This window comes from Schistocerca americana, chromosome 3, assembly GCF_021461395.2.
Source record: "Schistocerca americana isolate TAMUIC-IGC-003095 chromosome 3, iqSchAmer2.1, whole genome shotgun sequence".
Lineage (NCBI taxonomy): Eukaryota > Metazoa > Arthropoda > Insecta > Orthoptera > Acrididae > Schistocerca > Schistocerca americana.
This window is the reverse complement of record NC_060121.1, coordinates 707,546,938-707,563,096: the sequence shown is the minus strand read 5'-3', so window position 1 is coordinate 707,563,096 and position 16,159 is coordinate 707,546,938. Positions and strand designations below refer to the sequence as shown.

At 44.2% G+C, this 16,159-nt stretch overlaps 8 non-coding genes across 8 annotated transcripts; all 8 read right to left on the bottom strand.

The window, feature by feature from the left end:
* Positions 1-1,389: 1,389 nt before the first annotated feature.
* LOC124608617 lies at positions 1,390-1,508 on the bottom strand. The gene has a single exon (XR_006979232.1). It is a non-coding gene; the product is annotated as a U5 spliceosomal RNA (small nuclear RNA).
* Positions 1,509-3,503: 1,995 nt separating this feature from the next.
* Positions 3,504-3,710, bottom strand: LOC124608510. Its single transcript, XR_006979141.1, has one exon. It is a non-coding gene; the product is annotated as a small nucleolar RNA U3 (small nucleolar RNA).
* A 2,410-nt stretch (positions 3,711-6,120) lies between these two features.
* Positions 6,121-6,239, bottom strand: LOC124608615. Its single transcript, XR_006979231.1, has one exon. It is a non-coding gene; the product is annotated as a U5 spliceosomal RNA (small nuclear RNA).
* A 954-nt stretch (positions 6,240-7,193) lies between these two features.
* Positions 7,194-7,400, bottom strand: LOC124608443. Its single transcript, XR_006979082.1, has one exon. It is a non-coding gene; the product is annotated as a small nucleolar RNA U3 (small nucleolar RNA).
* A 2,442-nt stretch (positions 7,401-9,842) lies between these two features.
* On the bottom strand, positions 9,843-9,961 carry LOC124608614. Its single transcript, XR_006979230.1, has one exon. It is a non-coding gene; the product is annotated as a U5 spliceosomal RNA (small nuclear RNA).
* A 1,996-nt stretch (positions 9,962-11,957) lies between these two features.
* Positions 11,958-12,164, bottom strand: LOC124608509. The gene has a single exon (XR_006979140.1). It is a non-coding gene; the product is annotated as a small nucleolar RNA U3 (small nucleolar RNA).
* A 2,410-nt stretch (positions 12,165-14,574) lies between these two features.
* LOC124608613 lies at positions 14,575-14,693 on the bottom strand. Its single transcript, XR_006979229.1, has one exon. It is a non-coding gene; the product is annotated as a U5 spliceosomal RNA (small nuclear RNA).
* Positions 14,694-15,647: 954 nt separating this feature from the next.
* LOC124608441 lies at positions 15,648-15,854 on the bottom strand. The gene has a single exon (XR_006979081.1). It is a non-coding gene; the product is annotated as a small nucleolar RNA U3 (small nucleolar RNA).
* Positions 15,855-16,159: the final 305 nt, after the last annotated feature.

The window sequence follows — 16,159 nt, the reverse complement described above, 5'->3', positions numbered from 1 at the left end:
ATGCTAGTGCCTCAGTTTACTAAAAAGCTTCTTTCGCTTGCAACATATAAACTACCAACTTGAACCTCACACACACACACACACACACACACACACACACACACACACACACACACATACAGAAAACTTAATTCCACAGAAATTTAGGAGTAACAGTGGTTACCTCACATTTTCATACATACTCAAATAGCTACTTCTGTGCACTTCACACAATGTTCTCATCGTGTTCCACCAGAGAACACAGTTATCACTATGCATGGATTCTGGTAAAAGAGCATTAAAAAAACAAACAGCCTGATCAAAGTGATTATCTGCACATCCTCTGCCAATATCATGTCACTCTATACCCGAGGGAAACTAGAATGCAGGGAAAGGAGCTTTGTTGTGAGCACTGTGTTGGTATTTCATCATTTACTGACCAAAGTCTTCTCAAGCCAAGTATGCACCAGCTCTGTGTATGGCTGGGTCAATCAAGAGCCCCTATCAATTTTACTTAAAAGACAAGCAGCATCAACAACTCACAGGAGGCACTGAACATTTTTACCATTATCTGCACCACCTTCCACTGATTTACTGAAGAAGAAACTGCAAAGTCTGCCCAATTTTGTACACAAGTAATCTTGAAAACATTGGAGTCAACAGCAGATACATAGTTTCCAAGACTGTAGCTAGGAACAACCCTTCAATTTCAAGATTTATCTCTCACTGAGACACACCATACCCAAACTACACCTAGCAGGAAATTACTACTTACTTCATTTCTAGCTATTTATGTCATATTCAACAACTGTCTCTTTCTCACCTAAATCTTCTACACAACTGAGTACACTGTTATGAACAAACACATTATGGCAACAAGCCAGTGTCACTAATATCCACTCTATTGAAAACCATTTAAATACTCATCCTGCCCAACTAACCACCATCTTCGGCCCAAAGCTCACTCACATCATACCTACAAATCACAAACTTCTGTGGTAAAAATAATTTTGGGTTTCAAAACATAATCTACTAATCACATACCAGTATTTCTTACAAAGCCTATCATTCATCATTCACTTCAAAATATCAGTTTATATGCTGTTGTGCAACTGCAGTGCAAGTAAACACTCTCAAATCATCTAGAACTGAGGTACGGAAAGGGTTCACCAAGTGTTTCCAGGTAGTCCTGTAGCTCCCTCTCTGTCTTTACACAATCGTCTAACACACTGTACGCCATTTCAGGGCAAATGTACTTGTTTCATTATACTACGACACGGCCTATTACAATTTCAAATTTTAAAAAAACAAATATCTGCCTGATCCAACGTCATGCGCTACTCCACGCCCTTCATTCACATAACACAATCTACCTCTTGCTACTTACATTACGTTTTCACTTGTGATTATGGCTCAGCAATAGCCGAGCACTACGAAAAATACCTTATAGACTCATTTAATGTTCCCCTCCACGGAAATCTTTAGTAAAAGGCGAAAGATTTATTCGTTTTGAAGGGAAACCAGAGTGCCGATCAACGTTTTTTTTTTTTTTTTTTTTTTTTACTTTATTGTTATTTTAAAGCCTGTACAGCAGGCAGGCTGTCAGCAGCATACTACGCTGCTCTTCAGCCATAGAAGGTATAATCATCAAAAACAGGAGAAAAACAGAAAAGTTACAAAACGGTGGGCAAGAAACAGGAGACACAGAGAAACAAACACGGAGCCGTTCACACTCGACGGGAAGCCACACTGCAAACTGTTGAGACGACGCACAAACACTGAAGGAGACGATGGCACTGGTGAACGATGGAGTGTGACGGTAAACACTGAACACTAAACATGACGGCACACACGATACACTGATGGCGGTGATCTCCGGCGCGCGAATGTCCACTGAGCGTGTGCGAGTCCGGGGACCTGCCAAGAGGGCAACAGGGATGAGGAGGGGGAGAGGGGAGGAAAAGAGGATGCCATGGCTTAGGAGACGGGGACAGGAGGATAGGGACAGGGGAGGGGGGGGCCCGGGGGACGAGGGACGAGAAAAGGAGGAGGGAGGGAAAGGGGAGAGAAGGGAGGGAGGGTGCCCCGAGGAGCAAGCACAGGAGGAGGGTGGGAGGATCAAAGTTGGTAGGAGGGGTAGATGGAGGGGAGGAGGGCATCATCAGGGAGGGGGAGCTGGCGGAAGCCACCTTGGGAGAGGGTAAGGAGGGTGGAGAGATGGAGACCGGGTGGGACGTGGGAGTACAGGCGTGGCAGCGGGCGGGGGTGGGAGAGGATCGGGGAGACGAGCGGGTGAGGGGGATCGAGTTTACGGGAGGTGTATAGGATGCGTATCCTTTCGAGGAAGAGGAGGAGGTGGGGGAAGGGGATAAGGTCATACAGGATCCGCGTGGGGGAAGGGAGACGTATGCGATAGGCAAGGCGGAGAGCATGGCGTTCAAGGATTTGGAGGGATTTATAAAAGGAAGGGGGGGCGGAGATCCAGGCGGGATGGGCGTAACAGAGGATAGGGCGGATGAGGGACTTATAGGTGTGGAGGATGGTGGAGGGGTCCAGACCCCACGTTCGGCCGATCAACGCCCTCACTTCAATACTTATGGCTGCTTCTCTATTACTTCTCCGCGAGAACGCGGAAAATTCTTTCCGTCTTGTCTACTTCTCTACCGTCAACAGACTTCCAGTGTCATGCAAGCACACACCCCAAACTAACTGTCAACGCTGAAACACGTGTCTGCCAAATGTCGTCGCTATTACTCTTTAGTTAACTATTTTCATCATTTCTGTCACCATTCAAGCTGCTTCATTACCTCACCTGCCGACAGATGGCAGCACGCCTAATTCCTGTCGGCGACTCACCGTCCGACATACAACGTCCGACACACAACTGCCCGCACTGCTCTGCATCTAACACTAATCTCTCTCCTCCCTACCACATTCGTTCACTGAAAAAAACTGACAACTAGACAGTTCTTTGTACGCAAAACTAGGCCACATCAGACGCAACGTGTATGTAGATGTATGGTGCAAGGGAAATATCCCCCTACTCCCACACATCTAATTAATACTAGTTGACAACAGAAATAAAATTTCTGTCGATAGTATTCGAACCAGTCTTATTCATTTGCCAATTTCATGCATTCCTTCTTGCAGATAACAGTGCCTTGCAAATCGCTCAATTCATGTTTGCTAGCCAAACGTGCTCCTCCTAAATGTTTCGTACATCATGCATTAGTGGTGATTATCAACACTGTGTTGTGTGTCAGCTTTTTATGGTCATCAATTGCACTCTTCTTGTGTTGCTCACTCAGTCTTGTAACTCAAAAGTACGTCGTTGTCATCCAAGCCTAGCACTTGGAGCAGGCCAAATCAAATGGCTCGTCCCCGTGACACTCGAGAAACTTCCACAAGGCTTTCATGACATGTCGCAATCAAAGTCCTTCCACAAGCTGCAGCGACATTTCTGCAACGACGCGGGTCCCGATACCAAAGGTATGACTTACGCTTCTGATCTATATAATAAAACCACCACTCGGAAAGCGCTATTCCCTTCCCACATCCCTCAGAATGTGGTGAACGATCATCGATTACAACCAAGATGCGATGAATCTCGATCGCAAGCCTCACGCTCAGGGAGAGTGCTACCACTCGTCATCGTGGTTACGTCTACTCCAGCTTTGAACTAGAGAGAGTTGAAGACATACTACAGAAATGATCCTGTGAAGTATGATCTTGCTTGCAAGCTATCACCGCTCGCTACTTATGCCACGAGACCGTCAACACGCCCTACGAGAATACGACACACTCTTCACATTTCGCGATTTACAAGCTCCGACATTCTGCAAAGAACCTACTTCTACTCTTACTTGGCCGCCATGATCTCGCTCAGCTATTTTGTGCGCTACCAGTGCTTCTTGCGTTCCGAAATGAGAGACCATTGCCTCAGGCGAGACTGTATGTAAACACCGCTTGCACCTCCGGCCGCTAGATGGCGGCCTGGGGCACATACAGTAGCATTCTACGGCGCAAGCAGACACGCCAAATAGCCACTGAAAGAGAAACACACAAGAGGGCATTCATAGGACTCTTGTGCTTTCTTTAAAACCGCCTCTCTCTTCGAAATTTTTCGCACAGCACTAGCTCATTCACCTCACTCTAACAGTGCGAACTCTTGTCGATATTTGGCCTCTTTCATGCATACTTCCTCTTTCGTTTCACTTTGCGTCTTACTTGATACCCGCCCTTGGAGCTGCTGACATACAATACTCGCAACAAATGTGTTTCTCTCTGTATCTCTTTTCGCCTATCACGAGTATTGCTTTTCCTCACATGGCAATTATGAAAACACCCACAGCTGAACAAACACTTCAATTCAGCGCCACGTCCATACTATCAATCATACACCAGTAATTTCACAGCTACTTGCTCCACTAATACATTTCTTATGTCTACTGTTAAACAGATGAAGAATCAAAGTATACAACAAGTCTCTATGAACATCACTGTCAGGACATTTTACAGACCTACGCATACCATGCCAATCTGTATGCTTCAACTATGATGGCCCATGTGCTATGAATACAGAAATTTCTCATAAAATAACAAATAATTTTACAACTATACAACTACTCCGACAAGCTCCTTACTAAAATGCTACATGTTTAGCAATCCCCCCATCATCTCAGAATAATCCCAAGCAGTGCTTTCATCCCATGAGCACTTCTTTGCAAGCAAAACCACAAACTACTTTTTATACTAGCTTCCTTGTCACAGTGAACAGGAAACTAATGCTAGTGCCTCAGTTTACTAAAAAGCTTCTTTCGCTTGCAACATATAAACTACCAACTTGAACCTCACACACACACACACACATACAGAAAACTTAATTCCACAGAAATTTAGGAGTAACAGTGGTTACCTCACATTTTCATACATACTCAAATAGCTACTTCTGTGCACTTCACACAATGTTCTCATCGTGTTCCACCAGAGAACACAGTTATCACTATGCATGGATTCTGGTAAAAGAGCATTAAAAAAACAAACAGCCTGATCAAAGTGATTATCTGCACATCCTCTGCCAATATCATGTCACTCTATACCCGAGGGAAACTAGAATGCAGGGAAAGGAGCTTTGTTGTGAGCACTGTGTTGGTATTTCATCATTTACTGACCAAAGTCTTCTCAAGCCAAGTATGCACCAGCTCTGTGTATGGCTGGGTCAATCAAGAGCCCCTATCAATTTTACTTAAAAGACAAGCAGCATCAACAACTCACAGGAGGCACTGAACATTTTTACCATTATCTGCACCACCTTCCACTGATTTACTGAAGAAGAAACTGCAAAGTCTGCCCAATTTTGTACACAAGTAATCTTGAAAACATTGGAGTCAACAGCAGATACATAGTTTCCAAGACTGTAGCTAGGAACAACCCTTCAATTTCAAGATTTATCTCTCACTGAGACACACCATACCCAAACTACACCTAGCAGGAAATTACTACTTACTTCATTTCTAGCTATTTATGTCATATTCAACAACTGTCTCTTTCTCACCTAAATCTTCTACACAACTGAGTACACTGTTATGAACAAACACATTATGGCAACAAGCCAGTGTCACTAATATCCACTCTATTGAAAACCATTTAAATACTCATCCTGCCCAACTAACCACCATCTTCGGCCCAAAGCTCACTCACATCATACCTACAAATCACAAACCTCTGTGGTAAAAATAATTTTGGGTTTCAAAACATAATCTACTAATCACATACCAGTATTTCTTACAAAGCCTATCATTCATCATTCACTTCAAAATATCAGTTTATATGCTGTTGTGCAACTGCAGTGCAAGTAAACACTCTCAAATCATCTAGAACTGAGGTACGGAAAGGGTTCACCAAGTGTTTCCAGGTAGTCCTGTAGCTCCCTCTCTGTCTTTACACAATCGTCTAACACACTGTACGCCATTTCAGGGCAAATGTACTTGTTTCATTATACTACGACACGGCCTATTACAATTTCAAATTTTAAAAAAACAAATATCTGCCTGATCCAACGTCATCCGCTACTCCACGCCCTTCATTCACACAACACAATCTACCTCTTGCTACTTACATTACGTTTTCACTTGTGATTATGGCTCAGCAATAGCCGAGCACTACGAAAAATACCTTATAGACTCATTTAATGTTCCCCTCCACGGAAATCTTTAGTAAAAGGCGAAAGATTTATTCGTTTTGAAGGGAAACCAGAGTGCCGATCAACGCCCTCACTTCAATACTTATGGCTGCTTCTCTATTACTTCTCCGCGAGAACGCGGAAAATTCTTTCCGTCTTGTCTACTTCTCTACCGTCAACAGACTTCCAGTGTCATGCAAGCACACACCCCAAACTAACTGTCAACGCTGAAACACGTGTCTGCCAAATGTCGTCGCTATTACTCTTTAGTTAACTATTTTCATCATTTCTGTCACCATTCAAGCTGCTTCATTACCTCACCTGCCGACAGATGGCAGCACGCCTAATTCCTGTCGGCGACTCACCGTCCGACATACAACGTCCGACACACAACTGCCCGCACTGCTCTGCATCTAACACTAATCTCTCTCCTCCCTACCACATTCGTTCACTGAAAAAAACTGACAACTAGACAGTTCTTTGTACGCAAAACTAGGCCACATCAGACGCAACGTGTATGTAGATGTATGGTGCAAGGGAAATATCCCCCTACTCCCACACATCTAATTAATACTAGTTGACAACAGAAATAAAATTTCTGTCGATAGTATTCGAACCAGTCTTATTCATTTGCCAATTTCATGCATTCCTTCTTGCAGATAACAGTGCCTTGCAAATCGCTCAATTCATGTTTGCTAGCCAAACGTGCTCCTCCTAAATGTTTCGTACATCATGCATTAGTGGTGATTATCAACACTGTGTTGTGTGTCAGCTTTTTATGGTCATCAATTGCACTCTTCTTGTGTTGCTCACTCAGTCTTGTAACTCAAAAGTACGTCGTTGTCATCCAAGCCTAGCACTTGGAGCAGGCCAAATCAAATGGCTCGTCCCCGTGACACTCGAGAAACTTCCACAAGGCTTTCATGACATGTCGCAATCAAAGTCCTTCCACAAGCTGCAGCGACATTTCTGCAACGACGCGGGTCCCGATACCAAAGGTATGACTTACGCTTCTGATCTATATAATAAAACCACCACTCGGAAAGCGCTATTCCCTTCCCACATCCCTCAGAATGTGGTGAACGATCATCGATTACAACCAAGATGCGATGAATCTCGATCGCAAGCCTCACGCTCAGGGAGAGTGCTACCACTCATCATCGTGGTTACGTCTACTCCAGCTTTGAACTAGAGAGAGTTGAAGACATACTACAGAAATGATCCTGTGAAGTATGATCTTGCTTGCAAGCTATCACCGCTCGCTACTTATGCCACGAGACCGTCAACACGCCCTACGAGAATACGACACACTCTTCACATTTCGCGATTTACAAGCTCCGACATTCTGCAAAGAACCTACTTCTACTCTTACTTGGCCGCCATGATCTCGCTCAGCTATTTTGTGCGCTACCAGTGCTTCTTGCGTTCCGAAATGAGAGACCATTGCCTCAGGCGAGACTGTATGTAAACACCGCTTGCACCTCCGGCCGCTAGATGGCGGCCTGGGGCACATACAGTAGCATTCTACGGCGCAAGCAGACACGCCAAATAGCCACTGAAAGAGAAACACACAAGAGGGCATTCATAGGACTCTTGTGCTTTCTTTAAAACCGCCTCTCTCTTCGAAATTTTTCGCACAGCACTAGCTCATTCACCTCACTCTAACAGTGCGAACTCTTGTCGATATTTGGCCTCTTTCATGCATACTTCCTCTTTCGTTTCACTTTGCGTCTTACTTGATACCCGCCCTTGGAGCTGCTGACATACAATACTCGCAACAAATGTGTTTCTCTCTGTATCTCTTTTCGCCTATCACGAGTATTGCTTTTCCTCACATGGCAATTATGAAAACATCCACAGCTGAACAAACACTTCAATTCAGCGCCACGTCCATACTATCAATCATACACCAGTAATTTCACAGCTACTTGCTCCACTAATACATTTCTTATGTCTACTGTTAAACAGATGAAGAATCAAAGTATACAACAAGTCTCTATGAACATCACTGTCAGGACATTTTACAGACCTACGCATACCATGCCAATCTGTATGCTTCAACTATGATGGCCCATGTGCTATGAATACAGAAATTTCTCATAAAATAACAAATAATTTTACAACTATACAACTACTCCGACAAGCTCCTTACTAAAATGCTACATGTTTAGCAATCCCCCCATCATCTCAGAATAATCCCAAGCAGTGCTTTCATCCCATGAGCACTTCTTTGCAAGCAAAACCACAAACTACTTTTTATACTAGCTTCCTTGTCACAGTGAACAGGAAACTAATGCTAGTGCCTCAGTTTACTAAAAAGCTTCTTTCGCTTGCAACATATAAACTACCAACTTGAACCTCACACACACACACACACACACACACACACACACACACACACACACACACATACAGAAAACTTAATTCCACAGAAATTTAGGAGTAACAGTGGTTACCTCACATTTTCATACATACTCAAATAGCTACTTCTGTGCACTTCACACAATGTTCTCATCGTGTTCCACCAGAGAACACAGTTATCACTATGCATGGATTCTGGTAAAAGAGCATTAAAAAAACAAACAGCCTGATCAAAGTGATTATCTGCACATCCTCTGCCAATATCATGTCACTCTATACCCGAGGGAAACTAGAATGCAGGGAAAGGAGCTTTGTTGTGAGCACTGTGTTGGTATTTCATCATTTACTGACCAAAGTCTTCTCAAGCCAAGTATGCACCAGCTCTGTGTATGGCTGGGTCAATCAAGAGCCCCTATCAATTTTACTTAAAAGACAAGCAGCATCAACAACTCACAGGAGGCACTGAACATTTTTACCATTATCTGCACCACCTTCCACTGATTTACTGAAGAAGAAACTGCAAAGTCTGCCCAATTTTGTACACAAGTAATCTTGAAAACATTGGAGTCAACAGCAGATACATAGTTTCCAAGACTGTAGCTAGGAACAACCCTTCAATTTCAAGATTTATCTCTCACTGAGACACACCATACCCAAACTACACCTAGCAGGAAATTACTACTTACTTCATTTCTAGCTATTTATGTCATATTCAACAACTGTCTCTTTCTCACCTAAATCTTCTACACAACTGAGTACACTGTTATGAACAAACACATTATGGCAACAAGCCAGTGTCACTAATATCCACTCTATTGAAAACCATTTAAATACTCATCCTGCCCAACTAACCACCATCTTCGGCCCAAAGCTCACTCACATCATACCTACAAATCACAAACTTCTGTGGTAAAAATAATTTTGGGTTTCAAAACATAATCTACTAATCACATACCAGTATTTCTTACAAAGCCTATCATTCATCATTCACTTCAAAATATCAGTTTATATGCTGTTGTGCAACTGCAGTGCAAGTAAACACTCTCAAATCATCTAGAACTGAGGTACGGAAAGGGTTCACCAAGTGTTTCCAGGTAGTCCTGTAGCTCCCTCTCTGTCTTTACACAATCGTCTAACACACTGTACGCCATTTCAGGGCAAATGTACTTGTTTCATTATACTACGACACGGCCTATTACAATTTCAAATTTTAAAAAAACAAATATCTGCCTGATCCAACGTCATGCGCTACTCCACGCCCTTCATTCACATAACACAATCTACCTCTTGCTACTTACATTACGTTTTCACTTGTGATTATGGCTCAGCAATAGCCGAGCACTACGAAAAATACCTTATAGACTCATTTAATGTTCCCCTCCACGGAAATCTTTAGTAAAAGGCGAAAGATTTATTCGTTTTGAAGGGAAACCAGAGTGCCGATCAACGTTTTTTTTTTTTTTTTTTTTTTTTTACTTTATTGTTATTTTAAAGCCTGTACAGCAGGCAGGCTGTCAGCAGCATACTACGCTGCTCTTCAGCCATAGAAGGTATAATCATCAAAAACAGGAGAAAAACAGAAAAGTTACAAAACGGTGGGCAAGAAACAGGAGACACAGAGAAACAAACACGGAGCCGTTCACACTCGACGGGAAGCCACACTGCAAACTGTTGAGACGACGCACAAACACTGAAGGAGACGATGGCACTGGTGAACGATGGAGTGTGACGGTAAACACTGAACACTAAACATGACGGCACACACGATACACTGATGGCGGTGATCTCCGGCGCGCGAATGTCCACTGAGCGTGTGCGAGTCCGGGGACCTGCCAAGAGGGCAACAGGGATGAGGAGGGGGAGAGGGGAGGAAAAGAGGATGCCATGGCTTAGGAGACGGGGACAGGAGGATAGGGACAGGGGAGGGGGGGGCCCGGGGGACGAGGGACGAGAAAAGGAGGAGGGAGGGAAAGGGGAGAGAAGGGAGGGAGGGTGCCCCGAGGAGCAAGCACAGGAGGAGGGTGGGAGGATCAAAGTTGGTAGGAGGGGTAGATGGAGGGGAGGAGGGCATCATCAGGGAGGGGGAGCTGGCGGAAGCCACCTTGGGAGAGGGTAAGGAGGGTGGAGAGATGGAGACCGGGTGGGACGTGGGAGTACAGGCGTGGCAGCGGGCGGGGGTGGGAGAGGATCGGGGAGACGAGCGGGTGAGGGGGATCGAGTTTACGGGAGGTGTATAGGATGCGTATCCTTTCGAGGAAGAGGAGGAGGTGGGGGAAGGGGATAAGGTCATACAGGATCCGCGTGGGGGAAGGGAGACGTATGCGATAGGCAAGGCGGAGAGCATGGCGTTCAAGGATTTGGAGGGATTTATAAAAGGAAGGGGGGGCGGAGATCCAGGCGGGATGGGCGTAACAGAGGATAGGGCGGATGAGGGACTTATAGGTGTGGAGGATGGTGGAGGGGTCCAGACCCCACGTTCGGCCGATCAACGCCCTCACTTCAATACTTATGGCTGCTTCTCTATTACTTCTCCGCGAGAACGCGGAAAATTCTTTCCGTCTTGTCTACTTCTCTACCGTCAACAGACTTCCAGTGTCATGCAAGCACACACCCCAAACTAACTGTCAACGCTGAAACACGTGTCTGCCAAATGTCGTCGCTATTACTCTTTAGTTAACTATTTTCATCATTTCTGTCACCATTCAAGCTGCTTCATTACCTCACCTGCCGACAGATGGCAGCACGCCTAATTCCTGTCGGCGACTCACCGTCCGACATACAACGTCCGACACACAACTGCCCGCACTGCTCTGCATCTAACACTAATCTCTCTCCTCCCTACCACATTCGTTCACTGAAAAAAACTGACAACTAGACAGTTCTTTGTACGCAAAACTAGGCCACATCAGACGCAACGTGTATGTAGATGTATGGTGCAAGGGAAATATCCCCCTACTCCCACACATCTAATTAATACTAGTTGACAACAGAAATAAAATTTCTGTCGATAGTATTCGAACCAGTCTTATTCATTTGCCAATTTCATGCATTCCTTCTTGCAGATAACAGTGCCTTGCAAATCGCTCAATTCATGTTTGCTAGCCAAACGTGCTCCTCCTAAATGTTTCGTACATCATGCATTAGTGGTGATTATCAACACTGTGTTGTGTGTCAGCTTTTTATGGTCATCAATTGCACTCTTCTTGTGTTGCTCACTCAGTCTTGTAACTCAAAAGTACGTCGTTGTCATCCAAGCCTAGCACTTGGAGCAGGCCAAATCAAATGGCTCGTCCCCGTGACACTCGAGAAACTTCCACAAGGCTTTCATGACATGTCGCAATCAAAGTCCTTCCACAAGCTGCAGCGACATTTCTGCAACGACGCGGGTCCCGATACCAAAGGTATGACTTACGCTTCTGATCTATATAATAAAACCACCACTCGGAAAGCGCTATTCCCTTCCCACATCCCTCAGAATGTGGTGAACGATCATCGATTACAACCAAGATGCGATGAATCTCGATCGCAAGCCTCACGCTCAGGGAGAGTGCTACCACTCGTCATCGTGGTTACGTCTACTCCAGCTTTGAACTAGAGAGAGTTGAAGACATACTACAGAAATGATCCTGTGAAGTATGATCTTGCTTGCAAGCTATCACCGCTCGCTACTTATGCCACGAGACCGTCAACACGCCCTACGAGAATACGACACACTCTTCACATTTCGCGATTTACAAGCTCCGACATTCTGCAAAGAACCTACTTCTACTCTTACTTGGCCGCCATGATCTCGCTCAGCTATTTTGTGCGCTACCAGTGCTTCTTGCGTTCCGAAATGAGAGACCATTGCCTCAGGCGAGACTGTATGTAAACACCGCTTGCACCTCCGGCCGCTAGATGGCGGCCTGGGGCACATACAGTAGCATTCTACGGCGCAAGCAGACACGCCAAATAGCCACTGAAAGAGAAACACACAAGAGGGCATTCATAGGACTCTTGTGCTTTCTTTAAAACCGCCTCTCTCTTCGAAATTTTTCGCACAGCACTAGCTCATTCACCTCACTCTAACAGTGCGAACTCTTGTCGATATTTGGCCTCTTTCATGCATACTTCCTCTTTCGTTTCACTTTGCGTCTTACTTGATACCCGCCCTTGGAGCTGCTGACATACAATACTCGCAACAAATGTGTTTCTCTCTGTATCTCTTTTCGCCTATCACGAGTATTGCTTTTCCTCACATGGCAATTATGAAAACACCCACAGCTGAACAAACACTTCAATTCAGCGCCACGTCCATACTATCAATCATACACCAGTAATTTCACAGCTACTTGCTCCACTAATACATTTCTTATGTCTACTGTTAAACAGATGAAGAATCAAAGTATACAACAAGTCTCTATGAACATCACTGTCAGGACATTTTACAGACCTACGCATACCATGCCAATCTGTATGCTTCAACTATGATGGCCCATGTGCTATGAATACAGAAATTTCTCATAAAATAACAAATAATTTTACAACTATACAACTACTCCGACAAGCTCCTTACTAAAATGCTACATGTTTAGCAATCCCCCCATCATCTCAGAATAATCCCAAGCAGTGCTTTCATCCCATGAGCACTTCTTTGCAAGCAAAACCACAAACTACTTTTTATACTAGCTTCCTTGTCACAGTGAACAGGAAACTAATGCTAGTGCCTCAGTTTACTAAAAAGCTTCTTTCGCTTGCAACATATAAACTACCAACTTGAACCTCACACACACACACACACATACAGAAAACTTAATTCCACAGAAATTTAGGAGTAACAGTGGTTACCTCACATTTTCATACATACTCAAATAGCTACTTCTGTGCACTTCACACAATGTTCTCATCGTGTTCCACCAGAGAACACAGTTATCACTATGCATGGATTCTGGTAAAAGAGCATTAAAAAAACAAACAGCCTGATCAAAGTGATTATCTGCACATCCTCTGCCAATATCATGTCACTCTATACCCGAGGGAAACTAGAATGCAGGGAAAGGAGCTTTGTTGTGAGCACTGTGTTGGTATTTCATCATTTACTGACCAAAGTCTTCTCAAGCCAAGTATGCACCAGCTCTGTGTATGGCTGGGTCAATCAAGAGCCCCTATCAATTTTACTTAAAAGACAAGCAGCATCAACAACTCACAGGAGGCACTGAACATTTTTACCATTATCTGCACCACCTTCCACTGATTTACTGAAGAAGAAACTGCAAAGTCTGCCCAATTTTGTACACAAGTAATCTTGAAAACATTGGAGTCAACAGCAGATACATAGTTTCCAAGACTGTAGCTAGGAACAACCCTTCAATTTCAAGATTTATCTCTCACTGAGACACACCATACCCAAACTACACCTAGCAGGAAATTACTACTTACTTCATTTCTAGCTATTTATGTCATATTCAACAACTGTCTCTTTCTCACCTAAATCTTCTACACAACTGAGTACACTGTTATGAACAAACACATTATGGCAACAAGCCAGTGTCACTAATATCCACTCTATTGAAAACCATTTAAATACTCATCCTGCCCAACTAACCACCATCTTCGGCCCAAAGCTCACTCACATCATACCTACAAATCACAAACTTCTGTGGTAAAAATAATTTTGGGTTTCAAAACATAATCTACTAATCACATACCAGTATTTCTTACAAAGCCTATCATTCATCATTCACTTCAAAATATCAGTTTATATGCTGTTGTGCAACTGCAGTGCAAGTAAACACTCTCAAATCATCTAGAACTGAGGTACGGAAAGGGTTCACCAAGTGTTTCCAGGTAGTCCTGTAGCTCCCTCTCTGTCTTTACACAATCGTCTAACACACTGTACGCCATTTCAGGGCAAATGTACTTGTTTCATTATACTACGACACGGCCTATTACAATTTCAAATTTTAAAAAAACAAATATCTGCCTGATCCAACGTCATGCGCTACTCCACGCCCTTCATTCACATAACACAATCTACCTCTTGCTACTTACATTACGTTTTCACTTGTGATTATGGCTCAGCAATAGCCGAGCACTACGAAAAATACCTTATAGACTCATTTAATGTTCCCCTCCACGGAAATCTTTAGTAAAAGGCGAAAGATTTATTCGTTTTGAAGGGAAACCAGAGTGCCGATCAACGCCCTCACTTCAATACTTATGGCTGCTTCTCTATTACTTCTCCGCGAGAACGCGGAAAATTCTTTCCGTCTTGTCTACTTCTCTACCGTCAACAGACTTCCAGTGTCATGCAAGCACACACCCCAAACTAACTGTCAACGCTGAAACACGTGTCTGCCAAATGTCGTCGCTATTACTCTTTAGTTAACTATTTTCATCATTTCTGTCACCATTCAAGCTGCTTCATTACCTCACCTGCCGACAGATGGCAGCACGCCTAATTCCTGTCGGCGACTCACCGTCCGACATACAACGTCCGACACACAACTGCCCGCACTGCTCTGCATCTAACACTAATCTCTCTCCTCCCTACCACATTCGTTCACTGAAAAAAACTGACAACTAGACAGTTCTTTGTACGCAAAACTAGGCCACATCAGACGCAACGTGTATGTAGATGTATGGTGCAAGAGAAATATCCCCCTACTCCCACACATCTAATTAATACTAGTTGACAACAGAAATAAAATTTCTGTCGATAGTATTCGAACCAGTCTTATTCATTTGCCAATTTCATGCATTCCTTCTTGCAGATAACAGTGCCTTGCAAATCGCTCAATTCATGTTTGCTAGCCAAACGTGCTCCTCCTAAATGTTTCGTACATCATGCATTAGTGGTGATTATCAACACTGTGTTGTGTGTCAGCTTTTTATCGTCATCAATTGCACTCTTCTTGTGTTGCTCACTCAGTCTTGTAACTCAAAAGTACGTCGTTGTCATCCAAGCCTAGCACTTGGAGCAGGCCAAATCAAATGGCTCGTCCCCGTGACACTCGAGAAACTTCCACAAGGCTTTCATGACATGTCGCAATCAAAGTCCTTCCACAAGCTGCAGCGACATTTCTGCAACGACGCGGGTCCCGATACCAAAGGTATGACTTACGCTTCTGATCTATATAATAAAACCACCACTCGGAAAGCGCTATTCCCTTCCCACATCCCTCAGAATGTGGTGAACGATCATCGATTACAACCAAGATGCGATGAATCTCGATCGCAAGCCTCACGCTCAGGGAGAGTGCTACCACTCATCATCGTGGTTACGTCTACTCCAGCTTTGAACTAGAGAGAGTTGAAGACATACTACAGAAATGATCCTGTGAAGTATGATCTTGCTTGCAAGCTATCACCGCTCGCTACTTATGCCACGAGACCGTCAACACGCCCTACGAGAATACGACACACTCTTCACATTTCGCGATTTACAAGCTCGGACATTCTGCAAAGAACCTACTTCTACTCTTACTTGGCCGCCATGATCTCGCTCAGCTATTTTGTGCGCTACCAGTGCTTCTTGCGTTCCGAAATGAGAGACCATTGCCTCAGGCGAGACTGTATGTAAACACCGCTTGCACCTCCGGCCGCTAGATGGCGGCCTGGGGCACATACAGTAGCATTCTACGGCGCAAGCAGACACGC